The following is a 20,286-nucleotide window of genomic DNA, read 5'->3' on the forward strand; positions in this document are numbered from 1 at the left end:
AAGCCATAGCTTCTTGGTACCCCACATGGGAGTTGGGTGCAAATGGACACCAAAGCAATCCTTTAATTTTCTAAATATAACTATTAAATCTAGTCTATTTAATCCTCTATTTCTTTATTACATCTTTGCTGGATTTTTAAAATTTTGATACTGGGGTGTTAAAATTCTCTCACCATTATTTCATTATTTAATATGCTATAATTGTTTCAGTCATTAATTAACCAATTGATAGATTCCTTCTTAGATTCCAGTTTCTTGCTACCAGAAAAAGAACTACTATTAACTTTTATCCTATATCTATGAATTTTTCCTTTTATTTTAATATCCTTGGTGTATAGACTTAATAATAGTATTGCTGAATTAAAGATTATGCACAGTTTAGTAATATTTGGTCATAGTTACAAATTGATTTCCTGAATGTATATGCCAGTTCACAGTTTTACTAATAGCATATCAGTAGGCTCAATTTCCCATAGCAATACCAACATTTGTTTTCTTTTTTCAATTTTGCCTATGTTGAACTTTGGAGGTCCTTTAATATTTATGTCTCTAGTAATTTGGAACATTTTTTCAATATGCTATTGATAACTTAAATTTCCTCCTTTGAGAACTGCCCTTTCATGTCATTTTATGATTTACCTATTCTTTATATAGCTTAGAAATGATTTCTCTAGTATAGAAAATTGCTGCAAAGATTTTTAAAAATCATATAGCTGTCATCTTAATTTAGTGACATTGGGTTATTTTGTGCAAACCTTTTTAATTTTATGTAATCAGAATTGTCCATTTTAGGTGAAAGGATATAAACAGACAGTTTTCAGAAAAAATCCAAGCTATCAGTACTCACACTAAATTACTATTTTTTTTTTTACTATTTAAATTACTATTAATTAGAAAAATGCTAATTAAAACAATTCTGAGATACCACCTCATGCATATCAGATTGGCTGACATGACAGGAAAAAAATGAAGAGAATGTGAGAAAATTGGGGCATTTATGCATTGTTAGTGAGATTATGAACTGGTCCAACCATTCTAGAGAACATTTTGGAACTACATCCAAAGGGCTATAAAGCTGTGCATACTCTTTGACCTAGGAATACCAATACTAGGTCTGTATTGCAAAGAAATCAAAAAAAGGACTCATTTGTACAAAAATGTTTATAGCAGACTCTTTTTGTGGATATTGGGATATTATGGAAATTGGGATACTCATCAACAGGGGAATGATTAAACAAGTTGTGGTATATGATTGTAATGGAATAATAATATAATTAATACATTGTTTTCCTTCTCAATGGATTGGAAAGGAATAGGAAAGAATTTGTAGCTCAAAATTTTAAAATAATGTGTTTTAAAATTTTAATGTAATGTGGAAATGTTTAATGAAATAATAAAATATAATTTTTAAAAATTGTACATTTTCTCTTCTGAGATCCTATTGCATGTTTGGTTATGACCTCTTCTTATATCCACAGATAGGAAAGGTACTTAATTTATTTTTCTAGAATTATTTCTTATTTTTTCTTCACAAACATTCTATGTTCCATTCAAACCAACTTATTCTATGCTTTCTGTCCATGATAATCCATCTTCTATCCCAAAGACATTGTATAAGATATTTCCCATGTCCTTTTTCCTCTAATTAGTTCATGATATGATTTTTTTAAAAAATCATTTGATTTATTTGGTTTATCAAACACTAAGCTATTACATTCATTTGTTTCTATATGCTGTATACTTGACATCAAAAGATTGACATCTTCTAATGTTTATTGTGCAACAAGAAAATGATATCGCACACATGTATTGTACCTAGACTATATTGTAACACATGTAAAATGTATGGTATTGCCTGTCGTCGGGGGGAGGGAATAGAGGGAGGGGGGGTAAATTGGAAAAATGAATACAAGGGATAATATTATAAAATATATATATATATAAAAAAAAAAAAAGATTGACATCTATTTTTAAGCAATACTATTTCTTTTGATGGTTACTACTTTGTAATAACTTTTGGCTGCTTGTCACCCTTTTTACCCCCTCTTTTCAGTATTTTTCTTGAAACTCTTGACTTTTTGTTTCTCTAGTTTGTGGCTCAGTGGACAGAGTCAGAAAGACTTCATTTCAAATCCAGTATCAGATACTTATTAGCTGTGTGACCCTACGCAAATTACTTAATCTCTGTTTTCCTTAGTTTCATAAATTATAAGCTGTAGATAATAACAGCAATCATCTCACAGGATTGTTCTGAGGATCAAATGAGATCATAATTAAAAAAAAAAAAAAAGATGCTTAGAGCAGTGTTTTGCCCATAGTAAGCACCGTATAAATGCTTATTTCCTTCCTCTTTCCCTCCAAATGAATTTCATTATTATATTTGCTACTTCTATAAAGTAATTTGTAGTTTGATTAAAATGGACTCTGAATGAATCAACTGATTTAGCACTATCTAAATCAATTCATTCAGTGCCATATTATTGGAATTTTTATTACATTGTTTTTATAAATTTTTATTAAATTATCATTATTATATTGATTTGGCTTACTCATGAACAATTTATATTTCTCTAGTTACTTAGGTGTATACATAATTGTATACACATAGTTATATTCATCTTACTATGTGAGTACTCCTAAATATTTTATATATTCTTTAGTTATTTTAAATAGAATTTCTCTATCTCTTCCTGTTGGGTTCGATTGGTAATATTTATAGAAATACTGATAGTTTCTCTAGTGTTATATTTTATTCTATAACTTTGCTGGAGTTATTTCAAATAATTTTTAGTCTTTGGATTTTCTAAGTACAGGACTATATCATCTGCAATGAGAGAGAGAGAGAGAGAGAGAGAGAGAGAGAGAGAGAGAGAGAGAGAGAGAGAGATTCTTCCTTTGTCTATGCTTCCTTCCTCAAACTATAGGTGGATTGAATCATCAGAGAAACATTATCAAATCATAGACTTAAAGTTAGAAGGGCCCTTAAAGGTTATAAAGTCTAACCTTTCCACTGGACATATGAAGAAAGTGGAACCTGGACAGTTTAAGTGACTTTTCTAAGGTCTGAATACAATGAATATAGCAGAGACAAAATCAAAATTATTTGCTGATCATTCCTTCCAAAGTCTCAACCGCAGGTACTAATAGGAAATAAGTTGCTTCCTAAAATCATTTGACAAATTTTGTTGATTCTACTTTTACCATATCTCTCATACCCTTCTCCATTCTTCCACTCAAATGCCCACCACCTTAATTCAAGCCCCTATCTCCTCTCACTTCTGGCTAATTCAGTAGCTTGCTAATAAACTTCATTCTATCTAATGTATTCCATCTTTCTTTCTACAAAACTGCCAAATTTACATTGCTAAAGCACACTTCTGAGGATTTCAGTAGCCTGAGAAGTTTCAGTTATTTCTCACTACCTGTAAGAGAATAGGCTATTAAAGTTCTTCACAATTGGATTCTATTTTTATCTTTCTGGAATTATTTCATCTTTTTTCTTTACACACATTCTATGTTCCATGCAAATCAACCTATTCTATGCTTCCTATATGTGATAATCCATCTTCCAACTTGGAAACTTTATATAGGATACTTCCCATGTGCTAATTACTTTCTCTTCACCTCAATTTCTTAGAATCCCTAGGTTCTTTCCAGATACAGTTCAAGGATCATCTATTAATATACCAATTGTTTGTAACGTCCTTCCCAATCACAATATTTATTTTGTACATTGTCGTATCTGTGCTGAGTTGTTAATCCAAGGGTAAATGAAGGCTCTCTTCTGGATAATTATCAGATATCACCAGACACTTATTAAGAATTTACTAGGTGACAAACACTGTTCTGAGTGATGAGGATATAAAGATGTAAAGCTGCAACAGAGCTTTCCTCAAGGAATACATGTCCTACCAATGAAGACGCATGGACGTACAATAATGTGATAGAGCTGGCTGAACTGAGAGTAGTTATTAAATTTTCAGTGTGAGCATTTATAACTTGAAAATCCTCAAATGCTATAAATCAATTATTGATTTATTATTTTGTTGATTGAATGACTATTAAAAGTGATGAAGAAAATTTTAATAATAAAAATAAAAATTAAATATATTATGTATAAATTTTTTTCTCTAGAGAGAGCTGGTTGCAGAACAAGCTCAAGTATACATATAGAAATATATTCATAATACAGGTAGAATACAGCCAGGAGGGATCAGGAAAGGCTTCATGTAAAAAGGAACACGAGCAAAGTTTTGAAGGAAACTAGAATTCTGAGAATTGGAAGGGAAGGAGGGAGCCCATTCCAAACCTTGGAGACAACTGGTACAGAACATGGAAGTGAGAGGGAGCATCACTTGGGTAGTATAACAAGTCACCCCTTATAACTGGATCACTGAGTGTAAAGAGCGAAATCATGAGTGAGAAAACTAGAAAGATAGGAAGGGACTGGGTTGGAAAGAACTTTAAATTCCAAAAGAGTTTATATTTGAATCCATGGTAAATCTAAGCCCAGGGTGAGAGGGATTTGCAACTAGAGGTATGCAAGACTGGAAAGTCAGGTTGACCATTATATGTGGCCATCTCTGTGACTACATTGTGGGCAGGGACTACCTGATATGTAAGAAAGAACACTGGGCTGGTACTTCCTAACTCTAAATATATGAATTCAAGAACTAAAAGGGTCCATACCGGTCTATTTTGATTGCCTCTTTTCCCGGACCCCTTAAGGCTATTGTGGAAATCATTAAGTAACGTCAGCAAGCTTCTTTTTCCTTGGAAGATGAAAGGTGCCAGCAAATCCAGCTTAATAATCAATCCTATTTAATAATCACATGGAAAGCAATCTTTGGCTTCTAAGATCTGACTTGAGCGACTCATTGAGTCACTTAATGCAAGCACTGGCTCCCAGCCATAAGGCATAGAAACTCAGTTAAGGTAACACAATCAAGTTAATTCTTTTTATTACGATATGATCTTTGAAATGGCTTTTTAATTATTATTATTTCAAAGCACTTGCAGATGTTCAGCCAATCCCGGCAGCCCATTAACTGAGTCCTCCCAAACCTCACTTTCTATGCTCAAGAAGCCGGCGCCTCAAGCAGTGATGATGGATCATTTAAATGAGAGACTCCTTTAATTAGGTGTTCTCAGTACATGACTTTCCTTTTGCTCCCTCCCTTTTCTCCTGCCCCCAGTTAAAATCATTAAAAATCCAGACAACGAGACTGTCTCCTCCACACTACTTAATAACTACATCCTGCAGTGCCTTTCTTTCCAGGTTGGAGTTTCTCCCCAGAGGGGACTTTCCCTGTTTCTTTCTTTGGCAGCCGGATCGAGTGGCTACCAGTTTCAGTTTGGACAAGCCCACTCTGAGGCAGGTAAGATGAGGGCTGCAAAAAGGTGATGGAGGTAATTTGAAGCATGCAGACAGATTGCCCTGCCCCCAGTGACTTCCCACCAGCTTGGTAATCCTCCCAGAATTTCCACATTACTCACTCACTTGCTCTAAAGCAATGAAGTACCTTGTTAAAATTGAAACCCTTTTGAACTTTGTGTGGAGAAGAAAGACACTATTGATCTTTTTATAAGGGTAGAGAGTTGCCCATAAAAGAAGCTGGCACAGCTGTTTCAGCTGGTTGGCTTTGGATTTGTTTGTTTGTCTTCTGCTTTTTCAAGGAAAAAAAGAAAGAAAGAACCAGAGGTGTAATGAGGTTCAAATAAGATAATGGATATAAAGAATTTTGTAAACCATAAAGGATTATATAGAAGCTTTTTTTATTGTTGTTTTAGTTACCAGACTTCATTTTCTGAGTTTCTACTACACTCCTGTTGAGTTCACACAATGTTTACAGAGCAACGTAGTGCTATGGTAGTAAATGTTTAACAACCAGGCTCTCTAGGGAGAGGAGTGTTGGTGGTAGAAATGTATGCAAATACACTTTAAAATTTAATCTTAAATTTTATTTTAATATAATCACTACAACTAGTGATGCAGTGGAAATAGCACTGGGACTAGAATCAGAATGACTTGAGTTAAAAACCAGATTCAGATACAACTTCACACCTCTTGGATTGGCTAGGATGAGAAGAAAAGATGACAAATATTGGAAGGGAAAACTGAAACACTAATACATTGTTGATGAAGTTGTGAAATGATCTAACCATTCTGGAGAGGAATTTGGAATCCAAAGGGCTATCAAATTGTACATACTCTGATACAACAGTGTCTCTTCTGGGTCTGTAAACCAAAGAGATCATAAAAAAGGGAAAAGGATCTACATATGCAAATATGTTTGTAGCAGCCCTTTTTGTGGTGGCAAGGAATTGGAAACTGAATGGATGCCCATCAATTGGAGAACGGCTAGATAAGTTATGGTATATGAATGTTATGGAATATTACTGTTCTGAAAGAAATAATCAACAGGTTGATTTCAGAGAAGCCTAGAGAGACTTATATGAACTGATGCTAAGTAAAGTGAGAACCAAGAGAACGTTGTACACAGCAACAAGAAGATTATGCGATGATCAACTGTGATGAACTTGGCTCTTTTCAACAGTGAAATGATTCAGACCATTTATAGTAGACTTGTGATGGAGAAAGCTATCTGAATATAGAGAGAGGCCTATGGGGACTGAATGTGGATCACAACATAGTATTTTCCCCTTTTTTGTAGTTGTTTTTTGCTTGTTTGCTTTTTTCTTTCTCATTTTTTTACCCTTTTGATTTGATTTTTCTTGTGCAGCATGATAAGAGTGGAAATATGTTTAGAAGTATTAATCTATTTTGGATTACTTGCTGTCTAGAGGAGGAGATAGTAGAGAGGGAAGGAGAAAAATTTGGAACACAAAGTTTTGCAAGGGTGAATGTTGAAAACTATCTTTGCATGTATTTTGAAAAATAAAAAGTTCTTATAAAAATAGCTTCAAAAATGTACTAGCTGCATGACCCTGGGCAAATCACTTTACTCTGGCTAAGTTTCTCAACTATAAAATGGGAATAATAGTAGCACTTACCCCTCAGTTGTGAGAAGCAAATAAGATAATAAAAAAAGAATTTGGTCTGTTTGTGGCAGCCCTTTTTGTAGTGGCTAGAAACTGAAAAATGAATCAATGCCCATCAATTGGAGAATGGTTGGGTAAATTGTGGTATATGAAGGTTATGGAATATTATTGCTCTATAAGAAACGACCAGCAGGATGAATACAGAGAGGCCTGGAGAGTCTTACACGAATTGATGCTAAGTGAAATGAGCAAAACCAGGAGATCATTATACACTTCAACAACGATACTATATGAGGATGTATTCTGATGGAAGTGGATATCTTCAGCAAAGAGAAGATCTGATTCAGTTCCAATTGATCAATGATGGACATAATCAGCTACAGCCAGAAAAGGAACACTGGGAAATGAGTGTGAACTGTTTGTATTTTTGTATTTCTTCCCAGGTTATTTTTACTATCTGAATCTAATTCTTCTTGTGCAATAAGAAATTCGGTTCTGCACACATATATTGTATCTAGGATATACTATAACACATTTAACATGTATGGGACTTCCTGCCATCTAGGGGAGGGGGTGGAGGGAGGGAAGGGGAAAGTCAGAACAGAAGTGAGTGCAAGGGATAATGTTGTAAAAAATTACCCAGGCATATGTTCTGTCAATAAAAATTTATAATAAATAAATAAATAAAAAGAATTTTTAGAAATTTTTTTTGATCTTTTAAAAGTAAATTTATATAGTATTTTGTTTTCCCTAGTTACATGTAAAATCAATTTATAACATTTGTTTTTAAAACTTTGAGTTCTAATTTCTCTCCCTTCCTTCCTCCCATCCTACCTATTGAGATAAAAGACAATTTGTAGTAAGTTTATTTATTTTTAATACACATTGCTTTATCAATCATGTTGGGATGTTGGGACAGGAAAATCAGAGCAAAAGGGAAAACGATAGGAGATATTAGAAAAAAAAAAAAAGAAATGAACACAGCATGTGCTGATTTTTTCAGTCTCCTTAGTTCTTTTTCTGGATGCAGGTGTACTGTGCTTTGCTTTTGATTGCTTTGGATCACTGACCAATGAGAAGAATCAAGTCTATTACCTTCATGTACCATAACTTGTTCAGCTATTACCCAATTGATGGGCATCCATTCCTTTTTCCAATTCTTTGCTACCACAAAAAAAAAATGCTAAAACATTTTTGCACACATGAGTCCTTTTCTCTCCTTTATAATTTCCTTGGGATACAGACCTAATAAGTGTATTGTAATGGCATTGCTGAGTCAAAGGGTATACACAGTTTTATAACCCTTTGAGTTGTTGCTCTCCAAAATGGTTGGATCATTTCACAACTTCACCAACAATGTATGTGTCCCAGTTTTACTACATCTCCTCCAACATTTATCATTATCTTTTCCTGTCATCTTAGCCAATGAGATCAAAGACAATTCAGTACATGTTATAAATATGTAGTTAGGCAAAATATTTCCATAATAGTCATGTTGTTAAAGAAAACATACAAGAAAAAACCTCAGGAAAAATAAGAAAGCAAAAAAATATGCTTCAATCTGTATTCACACATCGTCAGTTCTTTCTCTGAGTATGAATAACACTTTTCATCATAAGTCCTTCAGTTATTTTGAATCATTGTATCTTTGAGAATAACTATGTCATTCATAGCCAACCATCTTAAAATATTGGTGTTACTTTGAACACAGTATATTTCACTTTGCATCATCTCATGTAAATCTTATCAGGTTTTGCCAAAAGTCTCCTGCTCATTTCTTATAACACAATAATATTCCATCATAGCCATATGACACAATTGTGCATCCCTTCAATTTCCAATTCTTTGCCCCCAGAAAAGAGCTACAATAAATATTTTTGTACATTTAGATTCTTTTGTTTTTTGTTTTTTAATCCAAATGAGATACTATTAGTAAAGCTCTTGTTATAGTGCCTCACACATATTAAGTATTCTAGAACTAATTCTTTTTCCTTTCTTCCTTGTTAAAGAGAAATGGGCTTTTGAAGTAGTGGATGGTTTTAGACCACTTAGAGTAAAAAAGAAAGGGAGGCACTATATAAGAATCCCTACTGGCTGCATATTGGCTTAGAAAATCACATATTCATATTATCTATGCTCTATTATTTTAAAATAAATTTTGTTAAAATTTTTCCAATTATATTTTAACTTGCCTTTTGGTCACACTTGGAGTGTTGCAGGGTGCAACCTGCTTCCTCCGAGGTTCATGTTTGACACCTTTGATTTAGAGCTCCATGCAATTTCTGACATGCAGATGTCAGAAGTTGTCAGGAGGAGAAGAGGCAAATAGGTAAAAGATAAGGATTACCAGCAGGTTAAAAAGTCATTCTGGAAAAGACTCACTGGAAGATTATTGATTCATTCTAGGCCCTGAAAAAATAAGTAAAAGGAGGGAAGGAGAGTAAGGAGGATAGAATAGAGGCTAGGTCTCTAGGATAATTCTCTTCCTGCTGCATCACAATTTCAAATTTGAGATGATGGCAAGAGATTAAGTGGAAATGTCTCACAGACAACTGAAGATATGAGATTGGAAAACTTGAGGGGATAGATCATTTATATAAAGATGGCAAAGCTATGAAGACGGACCAGGCACAGATCAAGCAAGTTTATTCTTTTCCCATCATCATATGAAAAAATAAAGATTAGGGCTTTGTTTGAAGAATGCTAAAATTTCTGGCTACTTGTTTTGGTCCAAAGATGAAGTATGTTTGCATTTTTGAAACCTTTGATTTCATGTCAAAAGCTGTGATCTAAATCCTTCTCTCTGATCAAAGTTCTTCCATTATTGCAATGCAGAGAATTGGGGTGGTGCTAAAGCCTATTTTGCAATTGTCCTGTGGTTTAGTGAAGGAAGCATTGAAGCTGCTTGACCTGGAAAATTGCTATTCACCTGGTGTCCAACTCACTGAGTCCTTCTCCATGGCAGAAAATCCAAGCCAATCCATGCAGAAATGCTCACTGAATGTAATTATGGAACAGGGTCAAGGGTCTTCACCCTGAAGCCATCCTGCCAAAGAAAGTGTTCAATCATTCCTGCTGGGATGAGATTTGCACTGAAAATTCACTCTTATCCCCCTGTCCCTTTTTTTTCTTTTGAGCCACACTCCAGTTCTAGAAACTGTTCCAACAGCTAAATTCCATTTCCTGTCAGAAAATTCCTTTCTTTCACAACTTGATCCAAGACTACACTAAAAAACAAACAAACCATTCATGTCCTTTGTATTGACATTAGAGTTATTTCTAAGGGAAATCCCATCTATATTCCTCCAGTTTAGATCCTCTCTGTAACAACCAAACCATAACAAAAACAATAATTAAAATTATCTGACACAATTACATGTGACAATGTAAATAACAATCTGTCCCCTACCTTTCTGCCTTCATCATCTGATCCCAAAGTATGTATGCTTCATCATCTGATCCCAAAGACCTTCACTGGTTATCAAGTTACTCTGAATTTCACTTTTTGGTGACCTATTCATTTACATTATTGTGGTCATTGTGCACATGCTTCTTTTGGTTTCATTTATTTTACTCTGTATCAGTTTATACAAATCTTCCAATGTTTCTTTGAATTCTTATATCTATAATTTTTTAGTTCACAATAACTGCATTAGATTCAAATATTATAATCCTTAATGTAATAACATTGTATAATTTTAAAGACTTTTTCATGATGCTTTTTCAAATTTATTCCATATGACTCCATTATTCCAGTAATTATTCTTTAGTTTTAAACTTTTACCTATTCATTTACAAAAAGTATACATGTAGTAATGTTTTCTTGTTGTTTAGTCATTTAGTCATTTCATGATCCCATTTGGGGTTTTCTCAGCAAAGATAGTGGAGTGGTTCACCATTTCCTTTTCCAGCTCATTTTACAGATGAGGAAACTGAGGCAAACAGGATTAAGTGGTTTGCCCAGAGTCACACAGTTAGTAAGTATCAAAGTTCAGATTTGAACTCAAGTCTTCTGACTTTAGGCTGAGCTCTTTATCCACTGCACTGACTAGATTTAGAGTTGATGAAAATTTAACAGGAGCTACCCTGAAAATTACCACACCTTATCTGTAAAGAAAGAATTGTGTTAAATAAATAAATAATAGAAACCAGGTTACAGAAGCCAGAGGATCATGGATTCAGAATTGAAAGGGCTCTTGGAAGTCAACTAGTCCAACCCTCTTGTTTTATGCATGAAAAAGGGAGGCTTGTTTGCTCAAATTTGCCAAATAGCAAGAATCCAGTTCTAGCTTCAAATTCATTATTGTTTCTACCATATCCCACTGGATGTTGTATTATGTAACTCTAGAATAGGAGGAGCACTTCTTTCACCTACTCCCACGTGCATTTGCAGATGTCCCAGATAAAATGTTTCTTATGAGCACCCTGATAGAATTACTTTAAATAGAAGACAAAGTTAGTTGAAATGAAATTGCAAGGAAAATAGCCCAGGAAATTTTTCTCCCCAAACGCCTAAGGTAGAGTCACCCACAAATGCACATGGCATTCATAGGAAGAGCTAGCTCATATAGGGAACATACGTAGAGAGGGGCACACACAGGGAACATGAGCCTAGCTGTATGTGGGGAGGAGTGTATGTGTGAGGAACAAATGCAGTTAGGCTCTGTGTGTGGAAAGGTTAGATGCATGTGGAACTTGGGTAACCAGGAATACCTATGGAAAGGCAACACGTGACTGAGACTGAGGGCTGCTAATGACTTTTATTGACATTGCTGTGCTGTTCCCCCAAGGACAGTGGCACTGGGCTATTTGGCTGAACTTTGCCAGCAACCCAGAGATTGCTGAGCTGCTTCTCTTTCCAGTTTTTGATTTTCCCTGGGGTTCTTCACTACAGTGCTAACTTTTCTTCTGAGAATAATGGAATCTGACAGGGGTGTGCTATTAAACATTTAACAAATGACCATCCAAAAAAAAATGTAAACATTTAACAAATGACTGTCCAAAAAAAATGTAAGATGGGACATACTTTTAAATTTAATTTCCATGAAAAATATTTTCTCCATCATTTTCTTAATCCTAGGTAATCAAGAAAACAATAAATTAAGCCCTGATTTGCAGTGTACACTGATTTTGGAGGCATAAATGCTCACTCCTAAAAATTTAAGTCTAGAAGGTTGGTCTGAACTGACTCCAGCACAGATTTCCCTCAGAAACATTCTTTTAGTTCAGATTTTTTTATTAATAAATATGATCAATAGATAGGTAGGAAAGGAGGGAGGGAGGGAGGGAGGTGGATGAATGGATGGATGAATGGATAGATGGATGGATGGATGGATAGGTAGATAGATAGATAGATAGACAGATAGATTAGACAGAGACAGATAGTTGATAGATAGATAGATAGATAGATAGATAGATAGATAGATAGATAGGAAAAGAGAGAGAGGAAGAGAGACAGAGCGTAAGAGAGAGTGAGACAGAGTAGGAGTGGGAGCGAGGTAAACAGACAGATCCTAAATGAGGAAACTCATTCTCTCAAAGCAAACTGGTTCTTTTTCTACAATTCAAATTTAGAGAGTAGCCTAATATTGAGAGGTTATATAATTTGCCTAGGCCATATATTCAGTTAGTATCAGAGGCAGAAAAAAAAAATTTAACTGAAATTTAACTGAATTTTAAAACTGAAAACTTAAATTAACTGAAATTTAACTGAGATAAAAACACTAAAATTTTCTTAATTGAAATTTTTAAAAACCAAAATGTAACTGAAATGTTTTGTTTTAACATTACAAATATTTGCAGAACATTGTCATTCCATGAAAGGTCTCTTGTAATAAAATAAAGGGGGCACTTAGGTGTCACTGTGGAAAAAGTGCTAGGCTTGGAGTTCAGAAAAGTCATCTTCCTGAGATCAAATCCAGCTTCAGATTCTTATTAGCTATTTGACCCTGGGCAAGTCACTTAACTCAATTTGCTTCAGTTTCCTCATCTGTAAAATGAATTAGAGAATGAAATGGCAAACCACTCCAGTGTCTTTGCCAAGAAAATCTCAAATGGTGTCAGAGTCAAATATGACTGAAAATGAGTGAACAACAACAAAGTAAAACAATTAAGCAAAACCAATGATATAGTAGCCTCTTCTGGAATTGAATACAACATTGGACATTTGTGGTATTCCATCAACCTCTATGGTAATAGTGCTATTTTATTAACAATAACATTTATTTAATTGTTAGATTATAATTATTTAATAATAATATTAAATTGTTATTATTATCATAAACATTTGCATAATGTTTACTATGTGCCAGGCTCTGTGCTAAAGTGCTTTACAATTATTGTCTCATTTGATCCTAACAATACCTAGGAGGTAGGTGCTATTATTAGCCTCATTTCACACTATTTTAATTGTTTCTTAATTAATAGAAGTTTATAAACTTCTATTATAAAAATGGTGGGAGAGATTATAATCTCTCTTCCATCCCCCTGTTATAAAAGAGAAACTAAAAAGAAATTCATCTTAACAAGTATGTATAGTAAAATATTAAGCAAATATAGTAAAAGAATATTCATTTCCTTACTATCTAGATGGGCTGGGAGTGACTCTGAGGCAAAGCCTGAAGAAAGACTGATTAAAAACTCTCCCAGCTGCATTTAAATATTCTGAATTGATAGATTTAGTGACAGTCTATTTAACTCTGTGGGATTTATCTCAATAGGACATCCTGGGTGGCTTTGCTTTATCTCAACGCCTTAATTTCCTCAAGAGGCACAATATTTCAGCTACCCACCTCCTTTAATGGGATCATCACCTGAATGGAGCATCTAACTTCCTGTTGCATCCACCCTACTATGAGGGTCTTAGTACTTATGCTTAGAAAATAGGAAAAGTTCAGATGGTGTTATCAAGAATGTAGTTGTGGCTGATGTCATTATCTAAATCTTAGTTTTTCTGAGCACCTTAAATCTCAACCCATCCACATTATGGGCTAGAACACACAAATTCCCATAGATATATACAACACAGAGAGTCCTCCCTCTCCCTTTTTCTTGTCCACAGACCCCTGATCTGTAGATCCAGAAGTGGTACATAGGACCACATTAGCCATTACCCGGCTCTGAGGATGTCTGTAGGCAGTGGAAAAAAGCAGAGAGTCATCTTCTGGGCCAAAGTATTAGGCTAGCCCAAATGGTACTGCTATAGCTGTTAGTGTGTGTAAGAAAAAAGGGGGAGTGATCATGTGAGATCTTTAAGGCAAAATAATGGGATGTTGCCATTTCACTGAAGGGTTTCCTTTATTCTAATTGCTGGAATTCTAATATTTGAAAAGTTCTTAATTCATTTATAAATGATAGCCTTCTAATCCCTAAGAGTCTAGATCAGATGAAAGGTTTTGACACATTATCAAGAGTGACTGAGGTATATTGAATGGTGGGAGCACTTTAGTGAGCATATCACAGCATTGGGCTGGAGAGAGAAAAAAGAGGCAACAGTAGTTTCCAGCTTTGCTCTCCAGAGACATTTTCTAAATTTGTCAATGATATTGTGTGCAAGAGCCACAGATGATCTAAGGCAATTACTCTCTTGCTAAAGAAACAAAAAACAAACAAAAAACCCCTCAAACCCCCACAAACCCCCCCCCCCAAAAAAACAAAAAACAAATCTGTAAGCCTTTAAATAACTCTTACCTGACCTCTGATGGTATCCTGAATTATTCATTTCCTGATGTTACCAAATTCCATTCCCTATCATTTATCAGGCCACTATGTAGCTTGCTTTCTTTTTGGATAATAGAAAAGAAAGGAAAGATTCTTGCTTCATGTCTCCTTTTCCCTACCTAGTAGAACTTTGTAGATTGACTAGCATATTTAGAGTGAATGAAATGGGAAAATTAAACATTCAAACATGATTTTCTGTTTTGCTTTTTACGTTTTTTCCCCCTTTAACTCTAATGTCCAATATACACGATATCCAAAAATTAAAAGATACTTTTTCTGTTTTCAGTTTTCATTTTCCTGACTGATGGACTCTTGGAATTTGAATTTGCTCTTTGGGATATGTATTACTGACAGTTCACATTTATATAGCCCTTTAAGGTTTGCAAAGATATATTGCTTCATTGGATCTCACTACAGTCCTGTGAAGTAAATACAATTAGTATCTCCATTTTAAAGATGAGGAAAATTTTAGCTTGAAATAAAATGACTTGCAGAGTACCACACAACCAATAAGTGTCCAAGGTAGGGTTGAAACATGGCTTTCCTAATTCCAAGTAAGCATGGAATCCAAAAAAAAAAAAAAAAAAAAAAAAAGTTACTCTCACTATTACCCTTATCACCTTCTATACAACAAATAAATTAAAATATATTTTAAAAAAAACTCTTTTTGTATTAACAAAGAACCAGAAACATAAAAGGGTATCAATATATTAGGAAATCACTAAATATGGCATGATAATGTAAGGGAAACAAAACATGATAATGTAATGTGATGGGTTATTACTGTTCCATAAAAACAATGAAAGGTATAGTTTCTCACACAAACCTCGGAAGACAAACAAAAGTGAGAAAAGTCAGAACAATTGATGCAGTAACATTATAAATAAAAACAGCTTTAAAAGACCTGAGGACTGTGATCAAATCAATAATCTGCCACAATCCAGAGAATACCCACCTCTTTATAGAAAAGTGATGAACACAAGCTGCAGAATAACATATATTTTCAAATAGCTAAGGTAAGCTTCTATTTTGGGCTTAGTTTTTCTTCCTTTTTTTCATCACTAGAGATCAATGAGAGGGTGAAGAGATAAAGGAATAGAGGAGGGGGAAAACAATTTTTAAAAAGATTCTTTGAAGCATCTGCCTCAAAAATGCAGATAAGATAACAAAAGAAAAGCCCAGATAAGAGCTTTAAATATTAAAGGTTTAATATATTTTAAAAGAAAATAAGCTATGCATGTAGAATTCTGCAATTTCATATACAATTTTCCTTTTACGTTCTGCCATGTTACACAATAGATAGAATGCCAGGCCTGGAGTTAGGAAGATCTGACTTCAGATCCGATCTGAAACACTTTTACTGGTTATGTGACCCTGGGCCTGTCATATCACTCTGTTTACCTCAGTTTCCTCATCTGTCAAATGAGCTGTAGAAGAAAATGACAAACTATTTCAGTAATTTTTTCAAGAAAACCTCAAATGAGCTCCAAAAGAGTTGTACAAACTAAAACAACTAAACAGTAATAAATATGTATATGGAAATGCCAGTTTTATTTGGTGTTTGTTCCATTGAATTAAAATAAACTTAATAATTTAAAATGCCTAGCACATTTCCTTGAAGAGAGTGGGTATTTGGATTGGATTAAATTAAACAGTAGAACTTTTTGGTCAAGTATTAATTTCTCTGCCTATTGCCCTATATATTGTTTGAACTTGTTTTCATTCTGAAAGTTAGGTTATCTAGGACACAGGTCAGACATAACAGAGTTGTTTGGTTTTTGTTTTTTTTAAACTGGAACTGTCTTTTTCTTTTTCCCTAGCAGTTAATACAGTGACTTGCTCAATACAGATACTTAATAAGTGTATAAATTGTAATCAATTATCATGAATACAACAAATCAGTGTTCACAATCCTAAAGAATATAATTTGTAAAGAGTAACATAACCCCTTAAAGCATTTGATCAATCAACAAGTATTCATTGTCTTACTATGTGTGTTATGTACTATCTTTTATGTTATATATTTAGAACATAAATACAAAGAATGAAACAATGTCTACTGTCAAGTTAAAGATTAGGAGCTATAAACTCTGAATTTTCAATGAATTCCTGCTAAAGCTTAAACAAGACATTACCTTTCTGACTACACAGCAAATGTGATGGAGCTAGCAGTCTTTTAAACAGGAGACAACTTCTATTTTAAATGACGATATTGGAATGCCTCTTATTCTGAGCCTCAATTTAAAAAGACCTCAGCAAAGTTTAAAAGTAACCCCTCTGTGTTCTAGAAGTGATAGGATCTCAGGAGCAAAAACTCAAAGAGATGCAGTCATTATATTCTACCTTAATGCTAGATTTGAATTGGGGATTCAATTCAATTAAATATAAATCCCATGAGCATGAACATCAATCAACATCACTCGAATGATGAGAGAGGACAGAATGATATAGGCAACAGAATAATTAAAAAGCTTGGGTTCTAATCCCAGATTTTCAAAAGCCATGTATAGATTTTAGCTATAGAGCTATAACTCTAAGTAAAATGGGCTTTGGGGGCATTGTCCTATTTGGAAACACCTGGTCCCAACTGGGAATTTTCCCTACCCTATCAACCTTCATAATAAATTTTTTAAAAATGTTCTCTTTAACTACTTTGGAACTCCATCATCAATCCTCTTGAACAGTTGCAGCTCAATAGATTGATCAGAGTCCTCATATCTTTCAGAGTTGTTTCTATTTATAAAGTTATTAAAATTTTTTCTCCTGCTTCTGCTCACATTATTTTGCATCATTTTATACAAGTCTTCCAAAAATTGTCTGAAATTATCTCTTTAAATGATTTACAATGGAGTAGTAATATTCCATCCATGCTTTGTTTGGCAACTTCCCAATGGATGGACATTCCCTCAAATTTCTAGTTCTTTTCTACCACAAAAAGAGGTGCTAGAAATGTTTTTTGTATATGTGACTCTTTTTACCTCTTCCTTTAATTCTTTTGTGTTGAGGGGCAAATAGAGGAATAGAGGAATCAAAAAATAGTTATGGTTTAATGACTTTGGGGACACAATTATTTCATAGAGTTAACTTGGCTAAATATCTATCTTCATAACGTAAGGTCATAGCTTCCCTATCTAATATCTTCACCAGAACCATGGGATGATCTATGCGATTGGATAAAGGAAATGCACATTACTGACCAGTAGCATCCTCTGTGTCTATACATTTTATTGTGACTATCTTATTTTCTATGAAGTTCACATGACTCACCTGGCTCTTTCTTTAGGGGCTATGGAGGAATACACATCCATCATCCTCTCTGGGCTCATATATCCAGCTCTTCTTATGCTGTCGAGGAATTGTCACCTCCAGCAGCTTCTAATTCACAGCCTGTCTCTTTTTGCAGTTCCCTGAATTGATCTGCCTGAGCTTTGTACTTGATCCTATCAGTCTGCATGAGAAAAGTTTCCTGAGAATGAGTATGTTGCCACCTCTTATCTCTCTCTTCAAATTGAAATTAGTTCTGTTATAAAATCATTGGGTGACATATAATTTATTCCTGCTGTGATCTGGTAGACAGTTGTGCTTTAAAGGAATGCCTTGAATACAGTTGCAACCATGCTGAAATTTTCCTGTAATTTCCCAAAGCAGTGGACAAAGAAAGGCATTTGAAAATATTGCAGATGACTAGAAGATTTTCATTAGGGCTGCCTGCTCAGCACTGCTGTGATCCTAAGGTCTATAATTTAGCTCCATGGTCAGGAAATAGTAATCATTGCTGCCTGTTTCTGTCCCACTTTTGTAGCTACAGTTTCTTTATCCAGTCACTTCTGCTTCATATTGACTAAATTGAATGCTGTCTCAATTTCAAATGGCTGCATATTCTGGGAAGAAGATAGACTGTCCTCTTACATCAAAGTGTTGAAAGTAAATCTGGCCAAGAAAAAAACATATCCATTCTTTAAAACCCAGTTTGGATATCACCTCATCTATGAAGCTGTTCCTGATTCTCCTTGTCAAAAAAGGATCTTTCTCCTCTTAAGACTACACAAAGCACTTTGTACCCTTCTTGTAAATTTATTTGTTTGTATTATTTGTATTATTATTTGTAATACTTCATATTAATAATTATTGTATTATATTTATTTGTATATTTGTATCATTTTCTACTCCATGTCAGACTCCAAGCTCACTGGTCTAGAGACCCTTAAGGAAAAAGAGATCTTTTTTCCTCTTGTTCTATGAAATGTCATTTCCCCATAACCCCTCTTCTCTATACATGTACTTCCTCTCATACCAAATAAATATGCTGAAACAAAACAAACATTACCCAACACTGACAGGATTGTATGTGCTTTATTTCACACCTCCTCAAGACTTCTCTTCTGATAGAAGAGATATATATTAAATTCAAATTTCTCTAATACCTAGCACAATAATTGCCACCTAATTGTTTGTTTTTGTTACATTAATATCATCTTTAAAAATTTGCCTGAAGACTTGTACTCTGACCAAGCAGATAGAGAGAATGAATTTGTCATTTTGCTTATTCAAGGTATTCTTCATCCCACTTACCTTAGATAGCTGACATTCTAGAAAAGAATGAATTGTCATTCTTTTCTAGAATGTCAGCGACTCCAGAATTCATCTTTTCTCTTTGAATCCTTGGAGACTTTTCAAAGAATAACTGGCTTCCAAAGGATAGACACAGCAAATCAATGAACTACAGAGAGCTAACTGGTAATAGACAACTTTTTGATGGAGACAACATCCACTTTTCCCAAGATCCACACTGCATCCAAAATCCTGTTCAGCAAGAGTAGCCAATTCTATTTCTAATCTGCTAGCCCCAGTGGCCAGAGGCTCCAGATGTAAGAGCCCCATTCTCACTGATAAGCTGAAGAGTCTCTACTAGGAAATCCTGACTGCCAAATGCTGGCTACATTGGTTAAGTTGAATGAGAAAAATAATTGCCTGTCAAAACATTTAATTCTATCTGAGAAGTGTCATGTCCATCTCTCCCTTCTGTGTGTCAGTATTCTTCTGATTTCCCTTTCTCAACTACTTGGAGACACCTGATTCAGTTATTATTGGTCTTGTGCCTACTTGGATGATGGATAAGCTGCCAATCCCTATTAAAAGTAAAAAGGTGACTGGGAAGTGTTGTGTTTTGGAGTGCCTGATAACAGAATAAGGGATCTCTGGCCAAAGAAGAGCCAATGCATGAGGGGGTTGGGACTGGAAAATAATAGCAGGAAGGGCCACAATAATACACATGTATGACCCAGTTACTTCTAAGTTCTTATGTAATCACTATCTCTATCAGAATTCCTAACACCATGTTCCCTTCCATATCAGGGTATTATTGACACTTTCAGAAGGTAAGCCTATGACTTCCTTTTAAGATCCGAATGAGTTTCTCATCAGTTTTGGTATCAGAGTGTTTGCTTATACTGGGTATTTAATAGACATTTGTTGTATTGAATAGAATCCTACTTGCATCCATCAAGGTCTGTCAAGTCATATCATAGCCTTTCTTATGGCTAGAGTTACTATGGCAACAGGGAA

General features: G+C 34.5%; 1 long non-coding RNA gene across 1 annotated transcript in view; it reads right to left on the reverse strand.

Moving 5' to 3' along the window:
• Positions 1-5,951: 5,951 nt before the first annotated feature.
• The window catches only part of LOC141541397 (uncharacterized), a 60,717-nt gene continuing 46,382 nt past the window's right edge, over positions 5,952-20,286 (reverse strand). The window contains exons 2-4 of the long non-coding RNA XR_012481772.1: positions 17,989-18,169; positions 8,354-10,048; positions 5,952-6,157 (exon numbers count right to left, since the gene is read on the reverse strand). This is a non-coding gene — a long non-coding RNA (uncharacterized LOC141541397). The remainder of the gene's footprint in view (positions 6,158-8,353; positions 10,049-17,988; positions 18,170-20,286) is intronic.

This window comes from Sminthopsis crassicaudata, chromosome 4 (genome assembly GCF_048593235.1).
Source record: "Sminthopsis crassicaudata isolate SCR6 chromosome 4, ASM4859323v1, whole genome shotgun sequence".
NCBI classification, from domain to species: Eukaryota; Metazoa; Chordata; class Mammalia; order Dasyuromorphia; family Dasyuridae; genus Sminthopsis; species Sminthopsis crassicaudata.